This window comes from Eumetopias jubatus, unplaced genomic scaffold (genome assembly GCF_037043125.1).
Source record: "Eumetopias jubatus isolate StellerSeaLion01/CBP00866 unplaced genomic scaffold, mEumJub1_p1.0 scaffold_8, whole genome shotgun sequence".
In the NCBI taxonomy this organism is placed as follows: Eukaryota; Metazoa; Chordata; class Mammalia; order Carnivora; family Otariidae; genus Eumetopias; species Eumetopias jubatus.
Genome location: NW_028274814.1, coordinates 92,676,485 through 92,686,907, shown reverse-complemented (window position 1 = coordinate 92,686,907; position 10,423 = coordinate 92,676,485).

Below are 10,423 nucleotides of genomic sequence, written 5' to 3'. Positions count from 1 at the left end.
TGAATTGGTAGAAAAGGGGATCCAAACTTCAACTCTCCTACTAGAGGAACCAGGAATCACTGTCGCTGAGTCAGTCAACATGGCCTGCTTTTCCAGATCTTCTGATTTACAGAGAAGCAAGAATTGTATGTGAAAGCCAGATTATGTGAAATCTATATGGGTTATGTGAAATGTCTTATATTTTCAATGTTGGCAGTTAGTATCAGACCATACTCCCTCCCTATTCCTTAAAACTGCCTTTGACTTTTGAATTTTAAACCATCCGGTTGTATCACTCATTGCTCTTCAACTGTCGCTGTCACCCACTGCTCTCCCCCATCTTAATTCTTCCCTCTCGGTTTTAGACTAGCTCCTGCTCACTGCAGTTTTCTCCAGTACTAATCCTACCTTAATCTTTGGTGATTTGAGAGATTTGTTGAGCAAATGATGATCTTTCCAATACCCTGTCCTCCCAGTTCTTTGACTCATCCTCTCTGCCAATAATCGTCCCTTCCACCCTATTTCAGCCAGTCGCTCCCATGATCATTCCCTAGAACTTGTCATTATCGATAACCACGCCTTCTGTAATTTCTATTTCATGAATCCACTCTCTAAACACACCTCCTGTCCTTCTAGGGCATTCCCTCTAGTACTCTGACCCCAACAATCCTTCCCCTTCATCAGGATACCAAATCGAAAATCTTGCCACCTCTTCTCTGGCCCCACCCTCTTGATGTCCTTACTTTTCTCTTTATCCATAAAGTCCACAGCCAATTTTTACAGTCCCTCTCTTGCATATGCTTTCCATTCTCTTGCTCCTCTCTGGCTTTGTTGAGCTCTCTTAACAAATCTGCCATCCTGATTAGATGCAATTTTCTAATTTTGGGCTCTGTACCCATGTACCAGAATGTAGCTGGGGGTGGGGTGGGGAATAAAAACCTGTTGATTGGACTCAATTTAAAATCAAAATTGTGACTTTCATATCGGTCCTTTATACTGCCAGGCTGTTGCACTATGGGCCTTTATCCCATTTACTCTGCTGGTCCCCTTTACAACTGTTTTACACCTTCTCTTTTCTCAACTCCCATTACCCTCTCCTCCATCCTTGCGCTCAGCTGATGATCTTGGGAGTATTTATTAAGAGTACTGATGTATCAGAAAAAAAAAACACAAAACGTCCACAGAATCTCAGCATCACCATCTATCTACCTACCAGCTTCTTAACAGACATACCTGCCCTCCCTCCTTTTCCATAGGTCAATTGTGTAGGCTCCTATCTAAATCTGATCCCTTCACCTGGGCACTAGATCTGATCTCCTTCCTGCCTCCTACTCAAAGACATCAAGGGCAGTTGTTTTCACTCTCAGCTACATCATCAATTTCTCACTCTTTACCATATCAATTCCATTGGCATACAAATATGTTATTTTTCCTACCTTAAAATGAACCAAAAAACAATTTGATGCCATCCCCCTCCTTTGATGCCATAATTACCCCCATTTCTTTGCTCCTTTTCATAGTAGAGTTGAATATTCTCACCGTCTCCCAACTTTTCTCCTGTTATCTTCTCTTAAACCAACTCTAGAGCCATCCCTCTACCTTACTCCACTGAAACGGCTCTCAGAGTCATCTATGTCCACATCATTGCTGAATATAACAGTCAATTTTCAGGTCTCATCTTATTTGACCCATCAGTAGTTTTTGACACAGGTGATCACCCCCTCCTTCTTGGACACTTTCTTTGTCTTCCAAATTCTCTTACATTTTAGCTTACTTCACTGGTCACTCTTCAGCCTCCCTTGCTGTCCCTTCTCTTCTCCCTTAATGTTGGGTTCAGTTCATAGTTCTATGTACACCCATTCCCTTGGTGATCTCAACCAGTTTCGAGGCTTTAAATACCATCCACCTACCAAGGACTGCCAAGTGTATATGGTTAGCCCAGACCTTTCCCTTGAACTTCAGGCTCATGTCCAAAATTGAACCCTTGATGCTGAAACTGCCCTTTGACTTTCTTCCCCATCCAGCTCACTCTATCCTTCCAGTTGCTTGAACCAAAAACTATAGAGTCAAGCCTGACTCTTCCATTTCTTCACAGCCCATGTTCAGTCCACCAGCAAACCCTGTCGACTCTATTCAAAATATATTTAGAATCATACTTTTCTCCTCCTCCACTACTGCCACCCCGGTTTGAGCCGTCATCATATCTTGCCTGATTTACTACAGTTGTCTTCTAACTAAAGTAGCTTCCACTGTCGCTTCCTATGGACTTTCCTCAACACTGCAGCCAGATTCATCCTTGTAAATCAAATCTGATTATGTCTCTCATTTGTTTAGAAGCCAACAATGGCTTCTAATTTCAGTCAGAGTAAAAGTCAAACTCTTTGTACAATCTGCATTCGCTCCCCCCTCCCACTCGGCTGTTACCCTCTGATCTTGTTTCCTTGTTCATTCTGCATAACCACACTGCCTCCTTGCTGGTCCTTGAACACACCAGGCAGAGTCCCACATTAAAGCCTTTGCACTTGCTATTCCCTTGCCTGGTATGCTCTTCCCATCTTGCTACAGTCTACATATTTGTAGACTTGCTACATAATTAAAATTGCAGTGGTCTATGCACGCAGACTCAGGCTGGCACATGACTGGAACTGGCAATAATATATGGCTTGGGGGACCAAATCTCATTCAAATTTCTCCTTCTCTCTGAATCTAAATAGGAACGTGCGGCAGCTCTGGTCATCTCTGGAACAATTTTGCAACCACATGGATATAAATACTAGAATGAAATAAGCCTTGGGGATGTCTTGTGAGAGAGAAAACCAGATCCTTCATAATGGCATTAAGCAGCTCTTTTGTACTATACCTGGAGAATGTCCTGCTTGGGGACTTAGAATTGTATCACACAAATTCCTTACTAAGTCAGTTTTTAAACTAGGAATCTTGTAATTTGCAGCCAAATGCATCCTAATGGATACGCCAAACAGACATTTGGTGATAGTTCCTGATTTGTTGATGGCCTATAAAACCATGGGAAGGAAACTATAACCTCTGTCCAAAACTGGAGTTCAATTCTATACAGCTGTATCCCTGGAATGTCAGATGGGCATGGAAACTGCACTGTAGAGAAATAGCTGGGTACTGGGAGAAAATAAGTGTTAGTAGAGAGTGGTTCTGGCAGCATGGTTGGAAGCAGTATGAAGTTCTAGATGCGCGTGAGACGGCACTAAAAGTCCATGCAGACCCAGACCTGCGCTGCACCCCACGCACCCACTCCCAGCATACATGCTTCTGGCAAAGACATGGCTGTGGTTAACCCTCAAACTGTTTCACTATGTTTTTTGCCGTGGGACGCTAACTCCACTCCCCTCCCACCCCTGCCCCAAATTTCAGATCCTAGAAAAAGAAAGTTTCCATTCCAGCTGGAGGCAAGAGAGTAATGAACTGCAGAGAACCACAAATGGAGATGCCGAGGGAACGCTGAAGGCTGTGGCACAGATGACATAATGGCACAGATACACAGTATTATCAGGGACAAAGTCACAGGCATTAAAAGCCTAAGAAATAAAAAATCAGGTGAGTCAGGTAACAGCTCTTTGCATATAGGAAAAACTATCTTGGTGGCAGCTATTTATCCCGCATCCCTAAGGATGGATGCTCAAAGAACAACCAGCTGTGGGACATAGATTTTCTGGTTTGGGAAATAATTTCCAAAACAAAGATCACTAACCTATCCCATCTTTGAGCTTTATCCTATCCCTGGGCCTTAGAAGGTTCTTGGTGCATTGGGGTTCAGGGGTGAGGTAAAGGTCAGTAATGGGGTAAGAACATTTGTGGTGCATATTACTTGGTAATTTTAAGATGTAAAAGTGGATGGTTTTAGGCTTTCATTAAAATGACCTAATACTATTGGTGGGAATGCAAACTGGCACAGCCACTCTGGAAAACAGTATGGCGATTCCTCAAAAAGTTAAAAACAGAACTACCTTACGACATAGCAATTGCACTACTGGGTATTTGTCCAAATGATACAAACATAGTGATTCAAAGGGGCATATGCACCCCAATGTTTATAGCAGCAATGTCCACAATAGCCAAAATATGGAAAGAACTACTAATGGAATACTACTCAGCCATAAAAAAGAATGAAATCTTGCCATTTACAATGATGTGGATGGAACTAGAGGGTATTTTGCTAAGCAAAATAAGTCAGTCAGAGAAAGACAAATACCATATGATTTCACTCATATATGGAATTTAAGAAACAAAACAGATGGACATAGGGGAAGGGAAGAAAAGTAAAATAAGACAAAAACAGAAAGGGAGGCAAACCATAAGAGACTCTTAACCATAGGAAACAAACTGAGGGTTGCTAGAGGGGCGGTGGGTAGGGGGGATGGGGTAACTGGGTGATGGGCATTAAGGAGGACACTTAAAGTAATGAGCACTGGGTGTTGTATGCAACTGACGAATCATTAAATTCTACCTCTGAAACTAATAATACAGTATGTTAATTAAATTGAAATAAAACATTTTTTAAAAAGGAAAAACTGACCTAAAATCATAACATGCAATAATTATTCCTCCAGTTCAATGTGTGTGTATTTTTAAAGATTTATTTGAGAGAGGTGGGGAAGGGCAGAGGGAGAGAATCTCAAGCAGACTCCCAGCTGAGCACGGAGCCCGACGCCAGGCTTGATCCCAGGACCTATGAGATCATGACCCATGAGATCATGACCTGAGCTGAAACCAAGAGTCGGATGCTTAACCGACTGAACCACCCAGGCACCCCTGATATGTGTTTATTTGTAAAGAACTAGGCTTGCATTGTCTTGTAACTCAACCTTTCCCCATTGAAGATATCAAAAACATTATTCTAAAAACCTATTATTTTACAACATGATCTATACTAAGATTTTAACAATTATCCTTTTAGGGTTGATGGAAGGGTTACTGGTGATTTTATTTTCTTACTTTGTGTTTTCCACACTTTCTAAAGTTAACGTGTATTGTCTCTATTAGAAAACCCTCAACTATATTTCTTTCAACATTTTCATGCTTTGCCTTATTTCACCATTTTCTTTTAAAATCATTTTCACAGAGGCGCCTGGGTGGCTCAGTGGGTTAAGCATCTGCCTTCAACTCGGGTCATGATCTCAGTGTCCTGGGATCCCTGCTCATCCGGGAGCCTGCTTCTCCCTCTCCCTCTGCCCCTCCCCCCTGCTCATTCTCTCTCTCTCTCTCTCTCTCTCTCTCTCACCGACTCTCTCCCTCTCAAATAAATAAAAAAATCTTTAAAAGAAAATTAAAAATAAATAAATAAAATCGTTTTCACAGTATTTTTCACCCCAGAGTGTGTTGCTATAAATAACTTTTGCCTAGTCACCACTGACTTCTAAAATCTGAGTTTTATAATTGAATAGTTTTTAGTCAAGGGCTTTTCATGATAATTTCAATATTAGCTAAAGTTCTATTTTTGAAGCAATCATTTATTTATCTATAGAAGCACCCCAAACATGTGAAATAAATCTGAGATTATGGCACAATTTTTTCTTTTGCAGTCAAGACTCTACTCAGACTGTTTGCAATTTGATAATGGAAAATGGCTTAGAGATCCTAATCCAACTACTGCATTTTACAGATGGCAAAACTGCTGCTGGCTCTGTGAACTCTGGATGCAATGTGTGTTGGAGAAATCCACGCAAAAAAATCTCATTCAAGATTTCCAAATTTCCTTGTCAAGTTATAAGCACAAATCCTGTGCATTTTCCCTCTCAAGGATTTGGCTCTCTTTTCCTTGTTATTTAGTAAATCCCTGAAATAAATCCTGTATGAGTCTATTCAGGATGGCATTAAAAATACCACAGAATGCATGGTTTCAATAAGAGAAATTTATTTTTTCACAGTGCTGGAGGCTACAAATCCCAAGATCAAGGTGTCCACAAGGTTCAGTTTCTGGTAAATGCTCTCTTCTGGCTTGTAGATGGCCTTTCCTGGGTGTGTGCACACACATATTCAAAGAGAGAGAGAGAGAGAGAGAAAAAGAGAGAGAGAGAGAGCACGCACCAGCATTCTGGTGTCTCTTATAAGGACACTGATCCTATCTGATCAGGGCCCTACCCTATGACTTCATTTACCTTAATGAACTCCTTACAAGCCCCTTCTCCAGATTCAGCCACAATGGGAGTTAGGGCTTCAACATATAAATGGGGGCACACATTCAGTCCATAACAAACCTCTGCACAGAAGTTCAAAAAATAATGTCACATCATTGGGTTTCAGAGTACACGTTCTAACAACACTTGGTAATTAGTTAGCTATATCTTCTGGCCTTTCATAGGGTCATAGTTCCTCTTGTTCTGTACTGGATTTGTTTCATTGTTCCGAACTTTTGAAAGAAAAATAAAAGCTTGGATATCTAATCTGGTGCCTTGATAATGAAGGCAATAAGTCCGGGTATGAAAATATCCAGCATATTTGGATCTAAAAATATTAGTAACTTCTGATCAAATGGCCTTTCCTCAGGGCTTCTTCTTCTTTTTTTTTTTTTTAAGATTTTATTTATTTATTTGACAGAGAGAGATACAGTGTGAGAGGGAACACAAGCAGGGGGAGTGGGAGAGGGAGAACCAGGCTCCCAGTGGAGCAGGGAGCCTGATACGGGGCTCGATCCCAGGACTCTGGGATCGCGACCTGAGCCAAAGGCAAACGCTTAATGACTGAGCCACCCAGGCGCCCCCTCAAGGCTTATTCTGACAGTTTCATACCATTAGTCCCTCATCACACCATCTTTTGTGAATTTTTGCCTTTTTTTTTTTTTGGTGTCTTATGACAATACTCAGTGTTTTCTACCTACATTACTGATTTTCTTCTGTTTTCCCAACTGACTCTTCCTTTGGCTTGTACTGTGCGCCCAACAGAATTCTGTTGATCTTTTTATTCCAGATCTTGAAGATTTCATATAATCTCATTCTTCATCTATTATCTGTATGTGGATCACTCTCATATTTGTGTCCTCAACCCTCACCTGCCCCACAGAGTCCCTCACTCCCGCCTCTGGCGTTTATTGAACAATTTCATCTCAATTTCTTTCTTTCATCTCAATTCAGCATGCCCTGAACTGATCACTTCCTAGATAATCAGCTTCTTTGTGTCTGGTTGCAGGAGCCAAAAGAACTCTTAGTAATTTTGATTGACTGATTGATCGATTGTAGTCAGAAGGATTTACTGAGCACCTGCTATGTCAGACATTATGCTTGGTGGTGCTTATATTCAATTAGTCACCAACTGTTACTCTTCTGTAATGTCTCTCATGAGTGTCTGGGTCTTTTCCAATTTGTCTGAACTAGTTATTTCATGTTTGGAGTTTTTCAGCATCTCCTACCTGATGAACCCCTAATTATCTTTCAAGATCCTATTGAAAATTCACCACCTCTGTGAGGTAGGTTGACTTGTGGGCTCCCATGATATACATTTAAGTCTTAAGCACTGATGCCTTTGAATGTGACCTCAATTGGAAATATAGCCATACATGGAACATTATACAGATTCGGTTCCAGACCACTGCAATAAAGCGAATATCACAATAAAGTGAGTCAAATAAATTCTTTGGTTTCCAAAGCACATAAAAGTTTATACTGTATTACACTATACTGTGTTACTCTATACTGTAGTGTATAAAGTGTGCAATAACATCATGTCTAGAAAAAAAGTATATTCCTTAATGCCACTTGTTTACCTATTTAAATATCTTTGTCCTCAGCAAATTTTTACCCAATCATTTTAGTAGTCATGGATGATTTATTCTTGTCCTAATAAATTATCATTATAGTGATTACAAAAAAATATATTACTAAAAAAGGCTAACCATCATCTGAGCTTTCACAGGGTAGTACTCACTGTGCAGATCACCATAAAAACATAATAGTGAAAAAGTTTGAAATATTGTGAAAATTATCAAAATGTGACAGACACATGAGAAGTGAGAAAATGCTACTGGAAAAATGATGCCAATAGACTTGCTCAATGCAGGGCTGCCATAAACCTTCCATTTGTAAAAAACACAGTATCTTCAAAGTGTAATAAGTGAAGTACAATAATAGGAGGTATGTCTGTAAAGTCTTTGCAGAGGTAATCAAGTTAAGATGAGGCCATACTGGAATAAGACTGGTGTCCTTATAAGAAGAGGGAAATTTGGACACAGAAATACAGAAGAAAGAAGGCCTGGTGATGATGATGGCAGAGATTGGAGTGATGCAGTCATAGGCCAAGGAAATCCAAGGATTGCCAACACCAGAAGCCACTTAGAGACGCATGGGACAGATTATTCCTGAGAAACTCTATAAGGAACTAACCCCTCTAACAACTTCATTTCAGACTTGTGGCCTCCAGAACTGTAAATGAAGAAATTTCTGTTGTTTTAAGTCACCAGTTTGTGGTAATTTATTACAGCAGTCCAGGCAAACTAAAACACTCTGTGAAGCCACTTATAATCTTCCCAAAGCTCTCATTTCTTTTGTAGTCTTTTTACTTGCCATGATTTTTTACTTGCTAGTTAATGCCCTTTAAGTAAAGGAAAAATGTCATTTAAAATCATTGGTACAAATTTTATCATTGATCTTTATATCATGCAATACCAGTTTTAAATGAACTCATATGTGGATCACCAAAATTACACAGTTTGTATTTCATAGCCTGTATATACATATGCATTTCATTCTTACTAGAACTGTGGAACAGCTGCATATGCAACTAACTCAAGATATTTTTATTTCACTTCTTGAGATGTGCACATTCTACTAACACTCTCTACCTTTAGCTTACTGATAAGGATGAACAGGAAAAGAAACTATGGTTGCCCCTCTTTCCCTTTCCTTCAATAGCTTCATTTTTAGTGTTAGTGATTGGCTAATATTGGGAACTGACACAAGTTAAAAAGGATATGATAGAATTCCTTGGACATTCATGCTTCTTAGAACACCACTGCCTTATTTTTGCATTCACAGTAAGTTCTGATTGGCAAAGAAAGATTGGTAAAACGGCCCTTGGCACTGTCTATGCCCTCCCACCCCTATCCTTTACTAAGTTGTAGGTGTAACACACTTACCTTGTACTGGTTTTGAGTCTACTCTAACTCCCGTGCATTGTAGGTCCAACAGAATCCTGTGCACATGGGGCATCTTGAATGTTAAATGCAAGTGGTTGACAAAGAAGAATGGACACTCACATATTGTGTAAACCTCTTCCGCTCATGCTCATGTTCCATTGTGCTTTCACTCATAAAACACAAGTTGAAAGGCAAAATTATTAAACATTTCAAAATGGTGACAACTGAGCATTAAACCAAGTGCAAGTTCCTTTTGAGAGTAAGGCCCTGTGCAGTTTCCCAGGATACATGTCAATGAAGCCAGCTCTAGTTTCAGTCCCAGTTAATCCACAACCTTTTCAATATTTGGAATTGTTAACCTCTTAATTTTAGCCATCTGTGTAGAGATACCTCATTGTGGTGTTTATTTGCATTTCTCTGGTCATTAATGAGGGTAAGCATCTTTTTAAGTTTTTTAAGCCATTTGGCGTGCCCTCAGATGATGTGTGTGTGTGTGTGTGTGTGTGTGTGTGTGTGTGGTCTTGTTTGAGCCTTTTGCCCATTTTTCTATTGGCTGTCTATTTCTCTTCTTTTTCATCTTGATTTGTAACAGTTGTTTTTATATTCTGGGAAGGAGTATTATGTAGATTACATAATGCCTTCACCCATTCTATGACTTGGTTTTCACTCCTATAAATATCTGATTACTAGTTCAAATTTTTAATATAGTTTAATTTGTCAATATTTTCCTTTGAAGTTAACTGCTAGTTTGTATCTGGTTTCAGAAATCTTTGCTTTCCTCCAAATCATAAAGATATTCTATTATTGGGGCGCCTGGGTGGCTCAGTCGTTAAGCGTCTGCCTTCGGCTCAGGTCATGATCCCAGGGTCCTGGGATCAAGTCCCACATTGGGCTCCCTGCTCGGCAGGAAGCCTGCTTCTCCCTCTCCCACTCCCCCTGCTTGTGTTCCTGCTCTCGCTATCTCTCTCTCTCCTCTGTCAAATAAATAAATAAAATCTTAAAAAAAAGATATTCTATTATTATCTTCTTAAAGTTTTATTGCTTTGTCTTTCACATTTAGATCCACAATCTGTCTGGAATTTATTTTATGTAATTGGTAAGAGGTAGGGGATCAAACTTTCCTAATGCTGTCTTTGTCAATAAAAACATGGATTTGCAGCTCAACTCCAGTTTGTCCTATTTAACAACTCCCTTTATGATTTTATATTAAAATGAGTAATATGCTTATAAATGAAAATCATAAAAGGTAAGGGTTTTCTGCTCATCTTTATGGAAGTGAGTTTAGTTCTTTTGACAAAAGCTTCCAACAACATCAAGTTTAAGGATTTAGTTTCATAATAGACA